Consider the following 13,572-nt stretch of genomic DNA (forward strand, 5'->3'; position numbering starts at 1 on the left):
CTCGTATTATCTTCGGAATCTGTGAGGAAACAGAAGCACCTGAAGGAAACTCACTGGGTTATGGCGAGAACGAACAATTTCCTTACAGCTGGCAGCAAAATTGAACCCTGATCTTACAGCTTCCCTTGCTGCCCTTTCCTCAATTGTCAAACCCTTCAACTGAAGAATTAATGTGGCGAACCTTCTTTATACTGCCTCCAGTTTGACAGTGGAGAGCAAATCTGTATTCTGCGTTACTGGTGTTGTCTGGCCCATACCCTGTAAAATTGCATCAAAATTTTGTACTCCAGACCTCTTGCAAAAAGGTCAATATTTCTCCTTTTTATTTATTGGGCTAGCTTTTTGTTTAACTTTCACCAGGACCCTCCAATCCCCTTGTACGATAACATTTTGTAATCTCACTACATTTTGATTAATAATTTGTTTTACTGTTCTTCCTTCAGAAGTGAACAACAGAGTTGTACAGCACAGAAATAGGTCCTTCGTAACAACGTGTCAATGCTGACCTCAATGCCTATTTACTCTAATCCCATTTGTCTGCTTCAGACCAAAACACCTATCAAAATGGTTTTTAAATGCTGGTGTCACATTTTAAACATTTGTATCTGCCTCTACTGTTTTCCCTGGTAGATTGTTTCCTACAACCAGCACTCTGTGTGAAAAACGTGCCTCTCAGATCTCCAGATCTGTAAGGGAACAAAATCATTACAGACAGCTGCAAAATTGAACCTGATCTTGTAGCTGGAGGGCAAAAAGGTTTAAGTGCTCAATGCCACTTTCTGTGAAATTGGTTCACAACATCAGGTGTTGCTGTAAAAATCTGGGGCAGTACAGTTATGTTTAAAACAAAGCAGTGTGGAAGTTCACATTCACTGCAGTTCTTCAACATCACAAATGGAGATGAGTATATCACACTATCACACGTGCCTTATATTCCCCATTTGCCAACTTCCCCACTCACTTAACCTCCCTGTAGAAGCTTTAGAGAGAGTGCAGAGGAAATTTACCAGGATGCTGCCTGGATTGGAGACCGTGTTTTATGAGGACAGGTTGAGCAAGCTAGGGATTTTCTCTTCGGAGTGAAGGAGGATGGGAGGTATACAAGATGATAAGAGGCATAGATCAAGTCCACAGCCAGAGACTTTTTCCCGGAGCAGAAATGGCTTGTATGAGGGGATATAATTTTAAGGATGATTGGAGGAATGTATAGGAGAGATGTCAGAAGCAATTTTTTTTTAACACAGTGTGACACACTGCTGGATTGGGGGGAGGGTATAGTGGTGATGTAGTGGAGGCAGTTGCATTAGGGAGACTTGAAAGACTCTTAGGTATATGGATGATAGAAAAATGGATGGCTAAGTCCGCACAACATAGTGGGCCTAAGGGCCTGTACTCTGTTGTAATGTTCTAATTTCTATGTTTGATCTCAGGTGGCTTAGCAATTTGTGAGTACATAAAGATCCAGCAAAGGAACTGAGAGCAAACATAGAAATTAGAACATTACAACACAGTACACAGATAATGATACAAAGATAGGTGGCTTAGCAATTTGTGAGTACATAAAGAGCCAGCAAAGGAACTATCTTTGTATCATTATCAAATCTGACTACTGTATACTAATTACCCTCATTCAAGTCATTTTATATATGCACCTTGCTGACTGCCAATTTCAAAATATTATTTCTGAGTTTACTCCCATACTCCCATCTAAATATTTTTTAGAAACTGGTGAAGGAAGGTTGAACTCTTTATAAAGATTTTCCAATTCTCTGGCTTGACACTACTCTTTGCAGAATTGTTTGCTTTTCCTTTCAAGTTAATGTATAGTATTAGATAACTTCTTTAGTTGGCTCTGGACATTGCATCTGTCCTATAGAGCTTTTCTTTCTATAAGTACCTTTTCAGGCATCTATGAATATCCCCTAATTGTCTGTGATGATGATTGATTGTTTTACCTTTTAATCTATTTTCTCTGGACCACTTTGACCTACTCTGTCCTCATGTGATTGCAATTGCCATTATTTACATTTTGGACAAGTTTTAGACCCAATTTCTTACCCTCAAGCTGCATTTTAAGTTCTACCATGGCACAATCACTCTTTCCTAAAGAATCCTTTGGTGTGCGATGATTAGTTGATTCAGAGCAGGTACTTCAGCCTTTTCAGTCTGCCTCATCATCCTCTATCTCAATATAATCTCATTATCTGCCCATACACTGACGCTTTTTATGTCTATAAATGTATATCCTTCAGAAATATATTCAATGTAACTAAATCCCTCACAAGTTCCTACTGTGTGAGTTTCTGAGCTCCTGAGATGATGCCATCTGGAGTTTACGCACTTGCTCTTTACTCCTGGTAGGGTTGCCTATGGTGGGTGGGAAGGTCAAGCGTAGGTTCCAACAAAAATTGTTTCAACCAAGACCTTGTGATGGAGCTGGCAGAAGATGATAACACATCACAAAGCAGTGAAGGCACAGGAAGGCTGTAGCAGAGAAGGGTACTCAGTTGTCTTGCATTCCAAGGCACTGGATCCTGACCATGTTAAAGAAAGTCACACACAGCTGTTCTCCATTAAGAGAAACCATCCAAATTTCCCAGATTACTTGGATTCTGGAGCCACCTGAGGACAAACCAATAGACAACTCTTTAGGAGAACATCATACTCAACTCGAATGATTGGACTAGTACTACAGTAGTACAGACATCAGTTAAAATGTTTTGGAAACAGTGAGTAAAAGGGAAATATTGGTCATAACCTAAGTGGTACCTCCACGAATTCTCCTTAGAAATAGAGTCACAGATCATTTGTATTCATCCAGACTGGATCTAGTGGACGCAAATGATCCAGTTAATGTCCACACTGTTCTTTCAGAACTGATGGTCTCCCCTCGTACTTCACTGGAATTTCTGGCTGGATTTCTGTGCTCAAGTCTCTGGAACCACCTGAGGACCACAACCTGACCTGGAGGCAAGAGCAGCAGCGGATTTAAACAAGAATGATATACTTGAAACTTGCAATCACCTCGTTCCTTAAAAGCCAGTTACTGTAATACTATTTACATTATGTTACTCCAGTTTGGTCTTCTGGTGTGAGATTCTTAATTTCCAGTTTCTCATGCAACACCTCCCACAACAGAGCTACAGTAGATTTACGTGGCCCAGCCACAAACCAATCTGTTTGTGGATTGATCAATTGATGAGCCACAAACTCATCAATGAATAATGAGTTGGTGCTTTAATATGGTGAGATGGCATAGATGGTACAAAAAAACTAATTAGCTATGTGAAATTACTTTGGCTTATTCCTGTCTCTGTCTTTCAGAAACAGATTATTAGTCAGAAAATGAAGAACCGCAGTTGCTGGATACTTGTACCTATTATAGTTACTGTCTTTGCAGCAGCTGGATTCTGGACTACGCAAGTCCACCACGATCGTCTTTGAAATAATTATTATGTAAATGGAATGCTTTTAAAACATCAATGTGATTTTTCCTTTTCCTTTATTTAAGAGACAGAGGACACTAATGGCCCTATGAAGTTTTGCCTGTAATATTCCACAGTATAATGCATATTTTTCAGGTAGTAAATGGCTTTAAGTTGCCAGTAAAGTGATCAGGAGATACAGCTTCATTATATGTCAACTGGAACTGGTAGAGAAAAATAGTCACGTATGTTTCATACTGGAAACAGCATTATCCTCTTGAATAAAAGCAAAAAAAAATGCTGTAAGTACCTAGTAAGTCAGGTACCATCTGTAGAAAGAGAAACAGAGCTTGAGTCAAGGACTTTGAGCATTTCCAGGATTTTATGTTCACATTTCAGATCTCCAAAATCTGCAGATTTTTATTTCATTAATTGTTCAAAATTTTTGCCACCACCACTCTTTAAGGAATACCTGCTTTGAAGAAGCTATACCTCTCTACAGTGGGATTTCTGTCAGTTATAAGTTAAAATGAAGGGTCTTTGATCTAAAATGATAGCTCCGCTGCTCTTTCCACTGTTGCTTGACTTGCTGAGTATTTCTTAGGGTCAAATTTTGTTCGGTAATGCAGTGAATTTCTCTCATTCTAAACTGATTTCCTGAGTCATTTTTTAAAACTTAGATGGTGGCACATCGAGGAAAGCTAGCCCTCTGTGCTCCACTAGGAAAATATGATGTGTGCCAAACTACAGCCTGAACTTCAACCTTTACAGTATCAAGAAAGGCTTAACAGTCAGATGAGAACTAGGCCACTTTTAATTTTCAAGATTTAATTCAGAATTTATAATTAGATCAGATAGCATAAAAATATAAATTGTCATTGTCTTTACCGTGATTATGAAGAAATTGTAGCAGTTCACTTTATATTGGTAAAAGCTAAAACGTCATATTAACTAATTGTATATTCCATGCAGTTCGTGGAGAGTATAATTTGGCTTAATTAATACATTCTTCCTTTGCTTAAACAGAATTTGCTATTATTTTGAAAATCCTTTAAATTGGTTGAAAGTACCTAACTCAGAGGTTGCTGTCACTCACACTGTTAGAATCAGAAGTATATTTTTCCACGATGTTCTGCAAAGACAGAAATTACAATTTGACAGACTGTGGTGTAAGGTCACACAAACAACAATGAGATAAATAATTAGTGATTTATTTAAAAAATAGATGGTGGCTTGGATACCAAGGAAGTGCATCAGCTGAAACCATAAATTGTCACCTACTTGACAAAGAGGTTTCTCTTTGGCTGTTCATCCAAAATGCGACCTAGATCGGTGGAAAGAATTTAAAAGGAGACCAGTTTTTCTTCTGCAGTTTGATCGAGGCATGACTGTGCAGGCACGTGGACGTCAGCGAGTTAGACCGGCAGGAAGAAAAAAGAAGACAGATTTACAGAGCGGCCATCGGAGTAGGGGGGTTTTGGCTCAGTGGGTTGAGGCGAGGTAAGTTACTTGTGAAGAACAGGAAGTATGTCTGTGAGGCCGGTGTTCTGTACTGGCTGTTGGATGTGAGATGTCCGGGAGACTCCCAGCATCCCAGATGGCCACATCTGCACCAGGTGTGTCAAGCTGCTGCTCCTTAGGGACAGGGTAAGGGAACTGAAGAAGCAGCTCGATGACCTTCATCTGGTCAGGGAAAGTGAGGAGGTGATAGAGAGGAGCTATAGGCAAGTAGTCACACCGGGGCCTCAGGAGACAGACAGGTGGGTAACAGTCAGGAGAGGGAAGGGTAAGAAGCAGATACTAGAGTACCCCTGTGGCTGACCCCTTAACAATAAGTACTCCTGTTTGAGTTCTGTTGAGGGTGGGTAGCCTACCTGGGGGAAGCAACAGTGGTCACGCCTCTGGCATGGAGATGGCCCTGTGGCTCAGAAGGGTAGGGAAAGGAAGAGGATGGCAGCAGTGATAGGGTACTCTTACAGTTAGGGGGTTAGACAGGCGATTCTGTGGATGCAGGAAAGAAGCATGGATGGTAGTTTGCCTCCCAGGTGTTAGGGTCCAGGATGTTTCTGATCACGTCCACAATATCCTGAATTGGGAAGGAGAACAGCCCTGGTACATATTGGTACCAACAACTTAGGTGGGAAAAGGGAGGAGGTCCTGAAAACAGACTATAGTGAGTTAGGAAAGAAGCTGAGAAGCAGGACCACAAGGGTAGTAATATCGGGATTACTGCCTGTGAGTATAGGAATAGAGTGAGGTGGAGGATAACACAGTGAGTATAGGAATAGAGTGAGGTGGAGGATAACACAGTGAGTATAGGAATAGAGTGAGGTGGAGGATAACACAGTGAGTATAGGAATAGAGTGAGGTGGAGGATAGCACAGTGAGTATAGGAATAGAGTGAGGTGGAGGATAACACAGTGAGTATAGGAATAGAGTGAGGTGGAGGATAACACAGTGAGTATAGGAATAGAGTGAGGTGGAGGATAACACAGTGAGTATAGGAATAGAGTGAGGTGGAGGATAGCACAGTGAGTATAGGAATAGAGTGAGGTGGAGGATAACAGTGAGTATAGGAATAGTGAGGTGGAGGATAGCACAGTGAGTATAGGAATAGAGTGAGGTGGAGGATAGCACAGTGAGTATAGGAATAGAGTGAGGTGGAGGATAACACAGTGAGTATAGGAATAGTGAGGTGGAGGATAGCACAGTGAGTATAGGAATAGAGTGAGGTGGAGGATAACACAGTGAGTATAGGAATAGAGTGAGGTGGAGGATAACACAGTGAGTATAGGAATAGAGTGAGGTGGAGGATAACACAGTGAGTATAGGAATAGAGTGAGGTGGAGGATAGCACAGTGAGTATAGGAATAGAGTGAGGTGGAGGATAGCACAGTGAGTATAGGAATAGAGTGAGGTGGAGGATAACAGTGAGTATAGGAATAGTGAGGTGGAGGATAGCACAGTGAGTATAGGAATAGAGTGAGGTGGAGGATAACACAGTGAGTATAGGAATAGAGTGAGGTGGAGGATCGATGCATGGCTGAGGGATTGGAGCAGGGGGCAGGGATTCCGATTTCTCCATCACCGGGGCCTCTCTTGGGGCAGGAGTAACCTGTACAAAAAGGATGGGATGTGCTTGAATCCCAGGAGGACCAATATCCTGGCAGGTTTGCTAAGGCTTTGGGGAGAATTTAAACTAGAATTGCTGGGGAGTAGGAGCTGAACTGAAGAGATGGAGGAAGGAGTGGTTGGTTTGCAAATAGAGAGAACTTGCAGGCAGTGTGAGAGGGAGGATAGACAGGTGATAGAGAAGGGATGAGCTCAGGCTGATGGTTTGAGATGTGTCTGTTTTAATGCAAGGAGTATCATGAACATAGCGGATGAGTTTAAAGCATGGATCAGTACTTGGAGCTCTGATATTGTGGCCATTACAGAGACTTGGATGTCTCAGGGACAGGAATGGTTACTTCAAGTGCCGGGTTTTAGATGTTTCAGAAAGGACAGGGAGGGAGGCAAAAGAGGTGGGGGCGAGGTACTGCTGATCAGAGATAGTGTCACGGCTGCTGAAAAGGAGGAAGTCGTGGAGGGATTATCTACGGAGTCTCTCTGCGTGGAAGCTGGAAACAGGAAGGGGTCAATAACTCTACTGGGTGTTTCTTATAGACCACACAACAGTTACAGGGACATCGAGGAGCAGATAGGGAGACAGATTCTGGAAAGGTGTAATAATAACAGGGTTGTCATGATGGGAGATATTAATTTCCCCAATATTGATTGGCATCTCCCCAGAGCGAAGGGTTTAGATGGGCTGGTGTTTGTTAGGTGTGTTCAGGAAGGTTTCCTGACACAATATGTAGATAAGCCTACAAGAGGAGAGGCTGTATTTGATCTGGGATTGGGAAATAAACCTGGTCAGGTGTTAGGTCTCTCAGTGGGAGAGCATTTTGGAGGTAGTGATCACAATTCTATTTCCTTTACCATAGCATTGGAGAGGGATAGGAACGGACAATTTAGGAAAGCGTTTAATTGGAGTAAGGGGAAATATGAAGCTATCAGGCAGGAACTTGGAAGCATTAATTGGGAGCAGATGTTCTCAAGGAAATGTACAGCAGAAATGTGGCAAATGTTCAGGGGATATTTGCATGGCATTCTGCATAGGTACATTCCAATGAGACAGGGAAAGGATGGTAGGGTACAGGAACCATGGTGTACAAAGGCTGTAGAAAATCTAGTCAAGAAGAAAAGAAAAGCTTATGAAAGGTTCAAAAAACTTGGTAATGATAGAGATCCAGAAAGTTATAAGACTAGCAGGAAGGAGCGTAAGAATGAAATTAGGAGAGCCAGAAGAGGGCATGTGAAGGCCTTGGCGAGGAGGGCCTTGGTGGACAGGATTAAGGAAAACCCCAAGGCATTCTACAAGTATGTGAATGGCAAGAGGATAAGACGCGAGCGAAAAGGACGAATCAAGTGTGAGAGTGGAAAATTGTGTATGGAGCCGGAAGAGAAGGCAGAGGTACTAAATGAGCACTTTGCTTCAGTATTCACTATGGAAAAGGACCTTGACAATTGTAGGGATGACTTACAGCAAACTGCAAAGATTGAGTATATAGACATTAAGAAAGAGGATGTGCTGGAGCTTTTGGAAAGCATCAAGTTGGGTAAGTCACCAGGATTGGATGAGATATACCCCAGGCTATTATGGGAGGCAAGGGAGAAGATTGCTGAGCCTCTGGCAATGATCTTTGTATCATCAATGGGGATGGGATAAGTTCTGGAGGATTGGAGGGTTGCAGATGTTGTTTCCATATTCAAGAAAAGGAATAAAGATAACCCAGGAAATTATAGACAATGAGTCTTACTTCAGTGGTTGGTAAGTTGATGGAGAAGATCCTGGGAGGCAGGATGTATGAACATTTGGAGAAGCATAATATAATTAGGAATAGTTAGCATGGCTTTATCAATGGCAGGTCATGCCTTATGAGCCTGATTGAATTTTATGAGGATGTGACTAAACATGTTGATGAAGCTAGAGCATATACTTTTCAGCAAGGGATTTAACAAGGTGTCCCATGCAAGGCTTATTGAGAAAGTAAGGAGGCATGGGATTTTTAGGGGACCTTGCTTTGTGGATCCAGAATTGGCTTGCCCACAGAAGACAAAGAGTGGTTGTAGATGGTCATATTCTGAGTGGAGGTTGTTGACCAGTGGAGTGCCTCAGGGATCTGTTCTGGAACTCCTTTTCTTCATGATGTTTATAAATGACCTGGATGAGGAAGTGGAGGGATAGGTTAGTAAGTTTGCTGACAACACAAAGGTTGGAGGTGTTGTGGATAGTGTGGAGGGCTGTCAGAGGTTACAGTAGGACGTCGATAGGATGCAAAACTGGTCTGAGAAGTGGCAGATGGAGTTCAACCCAGATCAGTGTGAGGTGATTCATTTTGGTAAGTCTAATGTGATGGCAGAATATAGTATTAATGGTAAGAATGAAATTAGGAGAGCCCGAAGAGGCCAAGAGATCTTCCATGAGGCAGTGTGGAGGATCAGAGTGATCTCGGGGTCTGAGTCCATCAAAGCTGCTGTGCAGATTGACTCCGTGGTTAAGAAAACAAATGGTGCATTGGCCCTCATCAACCATGGGATTGAGTTACATCTGTAAAGGACCCTGGTCAGACCCCACTTGGAGTACTGTGCTCAGTTCTGGGCACCTCACTACAGGAAGGATGTGGAAACTATAGAAAGGGTGCAGAGGAGATTTAGAGGGATGTCGTCCAGATTGGGGAACATGCTTTATGAGAATAGGTTGAGTGAACTTGCCCTTTTCTCCTCGGAGCAACGGAGGATGAGAGGTGACCTGATAGAGGTGTATAAGATGATGAGAGGCATTGATTGTGTGGATAGTCAGAGGCTTTTTCCTTTTCAAATCTTTATAAATTTTTATTATTCAAAAATAACACAGGTACATCGAAGTAACAACACTTACAATGCCTCAAAAAAAAAAGAAATTATCTTAAAGATTGAAAATCTTTGTGAATAAAAAAAACCCTACTAAGCAAAAAAAGTGAGAAAAAAAAAGAAACCCATTGGAGGTAAAACCCCGGAGCCTTGCGTCATACAGAAAGCTTCTAAAATAAACATCAAACTGTAGCGGTGTGCTACACGCAGCGCTGAAATAACGACACGGAGTCGGTAAACTGCAGTTAAAAAAGATTTTATTCGAACTTCGCGGCCTCGCTTTAACACCTCCCTGATCCCGCCCTCCCCAGGTGTGGATGCTGTAGGGGGCACGTATTCACAGTCCCGCATGGGCTTTTCCCTTTGTTGGTGAAGCAGATCTGGCACCTTTTGGGACTGGCCTTTATGCCGGTGCGCTGGCTATTTGTAAGCCGGTTCGAGTGCGCTAAGAAGTGTGTCACCACATAACCCCCTCCCCAGAACCGGCGATACACCCCCCAATGTCCACAGTCTGGGATGGATCCTGTTTGGGAGGTCTGCCTCTGTGCCGCGGTGCCGGAAACTCGACCGGTTGTGCCAAGTCCACATGGGCCGGTTTGAGGCGGTCCACCGTGAAAACCTCCTCTCTCCCCACAACGTCCAGCACGAATGTGGACCTGTTGTTCCTGATCACCGTAACTGGCCCCTCGTAGGGCCGCTGTAGCGGTGGCTGATGCCTGCCCCTTCGTACAAACACAAACTTACAGTTCTGCAGATCTTTGGGCATGCAGGTCGGGTTCTGCCCATGCTGCAAAGTGGGTATGGGGGCCAGGTTACCGAGCTTCTCGCGTAGTCTGCCCAGGACTGCTGTGGGTTCTTCCTCGTGCCCCTTTGGGGCTGGTATGAACTCCCCGGGGATGACCAAGGGTGCGCCGTACACCAACTCAGCCGACGAGGTGTGCAGATCGTCTTTGGGCACCGTGCGGATTCTGAGTAGAACCCAGGGAAGCTCGTCCACCCAGTTAGCTCCTCGCAGGCGGGCCATGAGAGCCGACTTTAGGTGACGGTGGAAATGCTCCACCAGGCCGTTCGACTGTGGGTGGTAGGCAGTTGTGTGGTGCAGCTGAGTCCCCAAAAGGCTGGCCATAGCTGACCACAGGCCGGAGGTTAACTGGGCGCCTCTTTCGGAGGTAATGTGGGCCGGTACACCAAAGCGGGACACCCAGGTGGCGAGCAGTGCCCGGGCACAAGATTCGGAGGTGGTGTCGGTGAGCGGGATCGCCTCCGGCCATCTTGTGAACCAGTCCACGATAGTCAGGAGGTGCCGCGCTCCTCGCGACACTGGCAGGGGGCCCACGATATCCACATGAATGTGGTCGAAACGCCAGTGGGTGGGGTGGAACTGTTGCGGCAGAGCTTTGGTGTGCCGCTGCACCTTGGCCGTCTGGCAGTGCATGCACGCTTTGGCCCATTCATTGACTTGCTTGCGGAGTCCATGCCAAATGAACCTGCTGGAGACCATCCGGACGGTTGTCTTGATGGAGGGGTGCACTAAGTTATGAATGGAGTTGAAAACGCGTTGCCGCCAGGCTGCCGGGATGACGGGAGGGGGTTGGCCGGTGGTGACGTCACAGAGTAGGGTCCTCTCACCTGGGCCTACGGGGAGGTCCTGGAGCTGCAAACTGGAGATTGCAGTTCTGTAACTCGGGATCTCCTCGTCTGCGTGCTGCGCCTCTGCCAGCGCCTCAAAGTCTACCCCTTGGGAAAGGGCATGAATGTTAGGGCGAGAGAGAGCGTCCGCCACGACATTGTCCTTACCCGAGACGTGCCGGACATCCGTCGTGTATTCAGAGATGTAGGACAGATGGCGCTGCTGGCGGGACGACCAGGGATCGGACACCTTCGTGAACGTAAAGGTAAGCGGTTTGTGGTCCGTGAACGCGGTGAAGGGCCTACCTTCTAAGAAGTATTTGAAATGCCGGATTGCCAGGTATAGCGCCAACAGTTCCCGGTCGAAAGCACTGTATTTGAGCTCGGGTGGCCGCAAGTGTTTGCTGAAAAATGCCAGGGGTTGCCAGCAACCCTCGATGTGTTGCTCCAGTACCCCACCGACTGCCGTGTTAGATACGTCCACTGTGAGGGTGGTAGGGACGTCCATTCTGGGGTGCACTAGCATCATGGCGTTTGCCAAGGCTTCTTTCGTTTAAATGAAAGCGACGGCGGACTCCTCATCCCAGGTAATGTCCTTGCCCGGACCCGACATCAGGGTGAACATGATTCGGGCAGCTGAAGGGAGGAAGCGGTGGTAGAAATTTACCATACCCACGAATTCCTGAAGGCCTTTGATTGTGGTGGGTCGGGGAAAATGGCGTACTGCGTCTACCTTAGCGGGCAGAGGGGTTGCCCCGTCTGTAGTGATCCTGTGGCCCAGGAAGTCGATGGAGTCGAGCCCGAACTGGCATTTGGCCAGGTTGATTGTCAGGCCGTATTCACTCAGTTGGGCGTAGAGTCGACGGAGGTGGGACAGATCGTCCAAATAGATGAAAGCGAAGTCCAGGTCGCGTCCCACCACGTCCACTAACCACTGAAACGTCTGTGCGGCATTCTTCAGGCCAAATGACATGCGGAGGAACTTGAAAAGGCCAAACGGGGTGATGAGTGTCGTTTTGGGGACGTCGTCCGGATGCATCGGGATTTGATGGTATCCCCGGACGAGGTCTACCTGGGAGAAGATCCGTGCGCCGTGCAGGTTTGCTGCAAAGTCCTGAATGTGCGGCACAGGGTAGCGGTCCGGTGTTGTAGCCTCGTTCAGTTTGCGGTAGTCACCGCATGGTCTCCAGCCCCCTGTTGCTTTGGGCACCATGTGCAAGGGGGAGGCCCATGGGCTGTCGGACAGCCGTATGATTCCCAATTCCTCCATCCTCTTGAACTCCTCCTTCGCCAGTCGGAGCTTGTCCAGGGGAAGCCTTCGAGCGCGGGCGTGGAGGGGTGGTCCTTGTGTCGGGATGTGGTGCTGTTCGCCGTGTCTGGGCATGGCCTCCGTGAACTGTGGTGCCAGAACCGGTGGGAAATCCACCAGGACTCTGGTGAAGTCGTTGTCGGACAGCGTGATGGAGCCGAGGTGAGGGGCTGGCAATTGGCCTTCACCCAGGGAAAACGTCTGAAAGGTCTCGGCGTGGACCAGTCTCTTCCTGGGCAGGTTGACCAGTAGGCTGTGAGACCGCAAGAAATCCGCACCTAGAAGCGGTTGGGCTACGGCGGCCAGTGTGAAGTGCCACGTGAACCGGCTGGAGCCAAACTGTAGCTGCACTGTACAGGTGCTGTAGGTCCTTACCGTGACGCCGTTCACGGCCCTCAGGGTGGGACCTGGTGCCCTGTTGTGGATGTCGTAACTCGGAGGTAAGACGCTGATCTCTGCACCGGTGTCGACCAAAAAACGGCGTCTCGATTGCTTGTCCCACACATACAGGAGGCTATCCTGATGGCCAGCTGCCGTAGCCATCAGCTGCGGCTGGCCCTGGCATTTCCCGGGAACTTGCAGGGCGGGCGACAGTGGCGGGCTTCTGCGTTCCACCGCTGGTGGTAGAAGCACCATTGTTCGTTGGGCTCCTCACCCCTGCCTCTGGGGTTAGCGGGCTCTGTGGCCGGGCCTGGTCTGGTTTGCTGCTGGGAGCGTGGCCTGGTGATCTGTGCGACGGACGCCCCACTCTCCTTCTTGGTGTTCCACAGCAAGTCTGCCCGGGCTGCCACCATCTGGGGGTCGCTGAAATCCACGTCGGACAGCAGCAGGCATATGTCCTTGGGCAGCTGCTTCAGAAATGCCTGCTCAAACATGAGGCAGGGTGTGTGTCCTCCGGCCAGAGACAACATCTCATTCATTAAAGCCGATGGAGGTCTGTCACCCAAACCATCCAGGTGCAGTAAACGGGCAGCCCGCTCGCGCCATGAGAGTCCAAAAGTCCTTATGAGCAGGGCTTTGAATTCCGTGTATTTGCCGTCCGCTGGGGGAGACTGTACGAACTCCGCGACCTGGGCCGCTGTGTTCTGGTCGAGGGGGCTCACCACGTAGTAGTAACGTGTGTCCTCTGAGGTTATCTGCCGAACGTGGAATTGGGCTTCTGCTTGCTGGAACCATAGGTGAGGTCGCAGCGTCCAGAAGCTTGGCAGTTTCAATGAAACTGCATGAACAGATGCGGCATCGGTCATCTTTGGC

This window comes from Hypanus sabinus, chromosome 14 (genome assembly GCF_030144855.1).
Source record: "Hypanus sabinus isolate sHypSab1 chromosome 14, sHypSab1.hap1, whole genome shotgun sequence".
Taxonomy (NCBI): domain Eukaryota; kingdom Metazoa; phylum Chordata; class Chondrichthyes; order Myliobatiformes; family Dasyatidae; genus Hypanus; species Hypanus sabinus.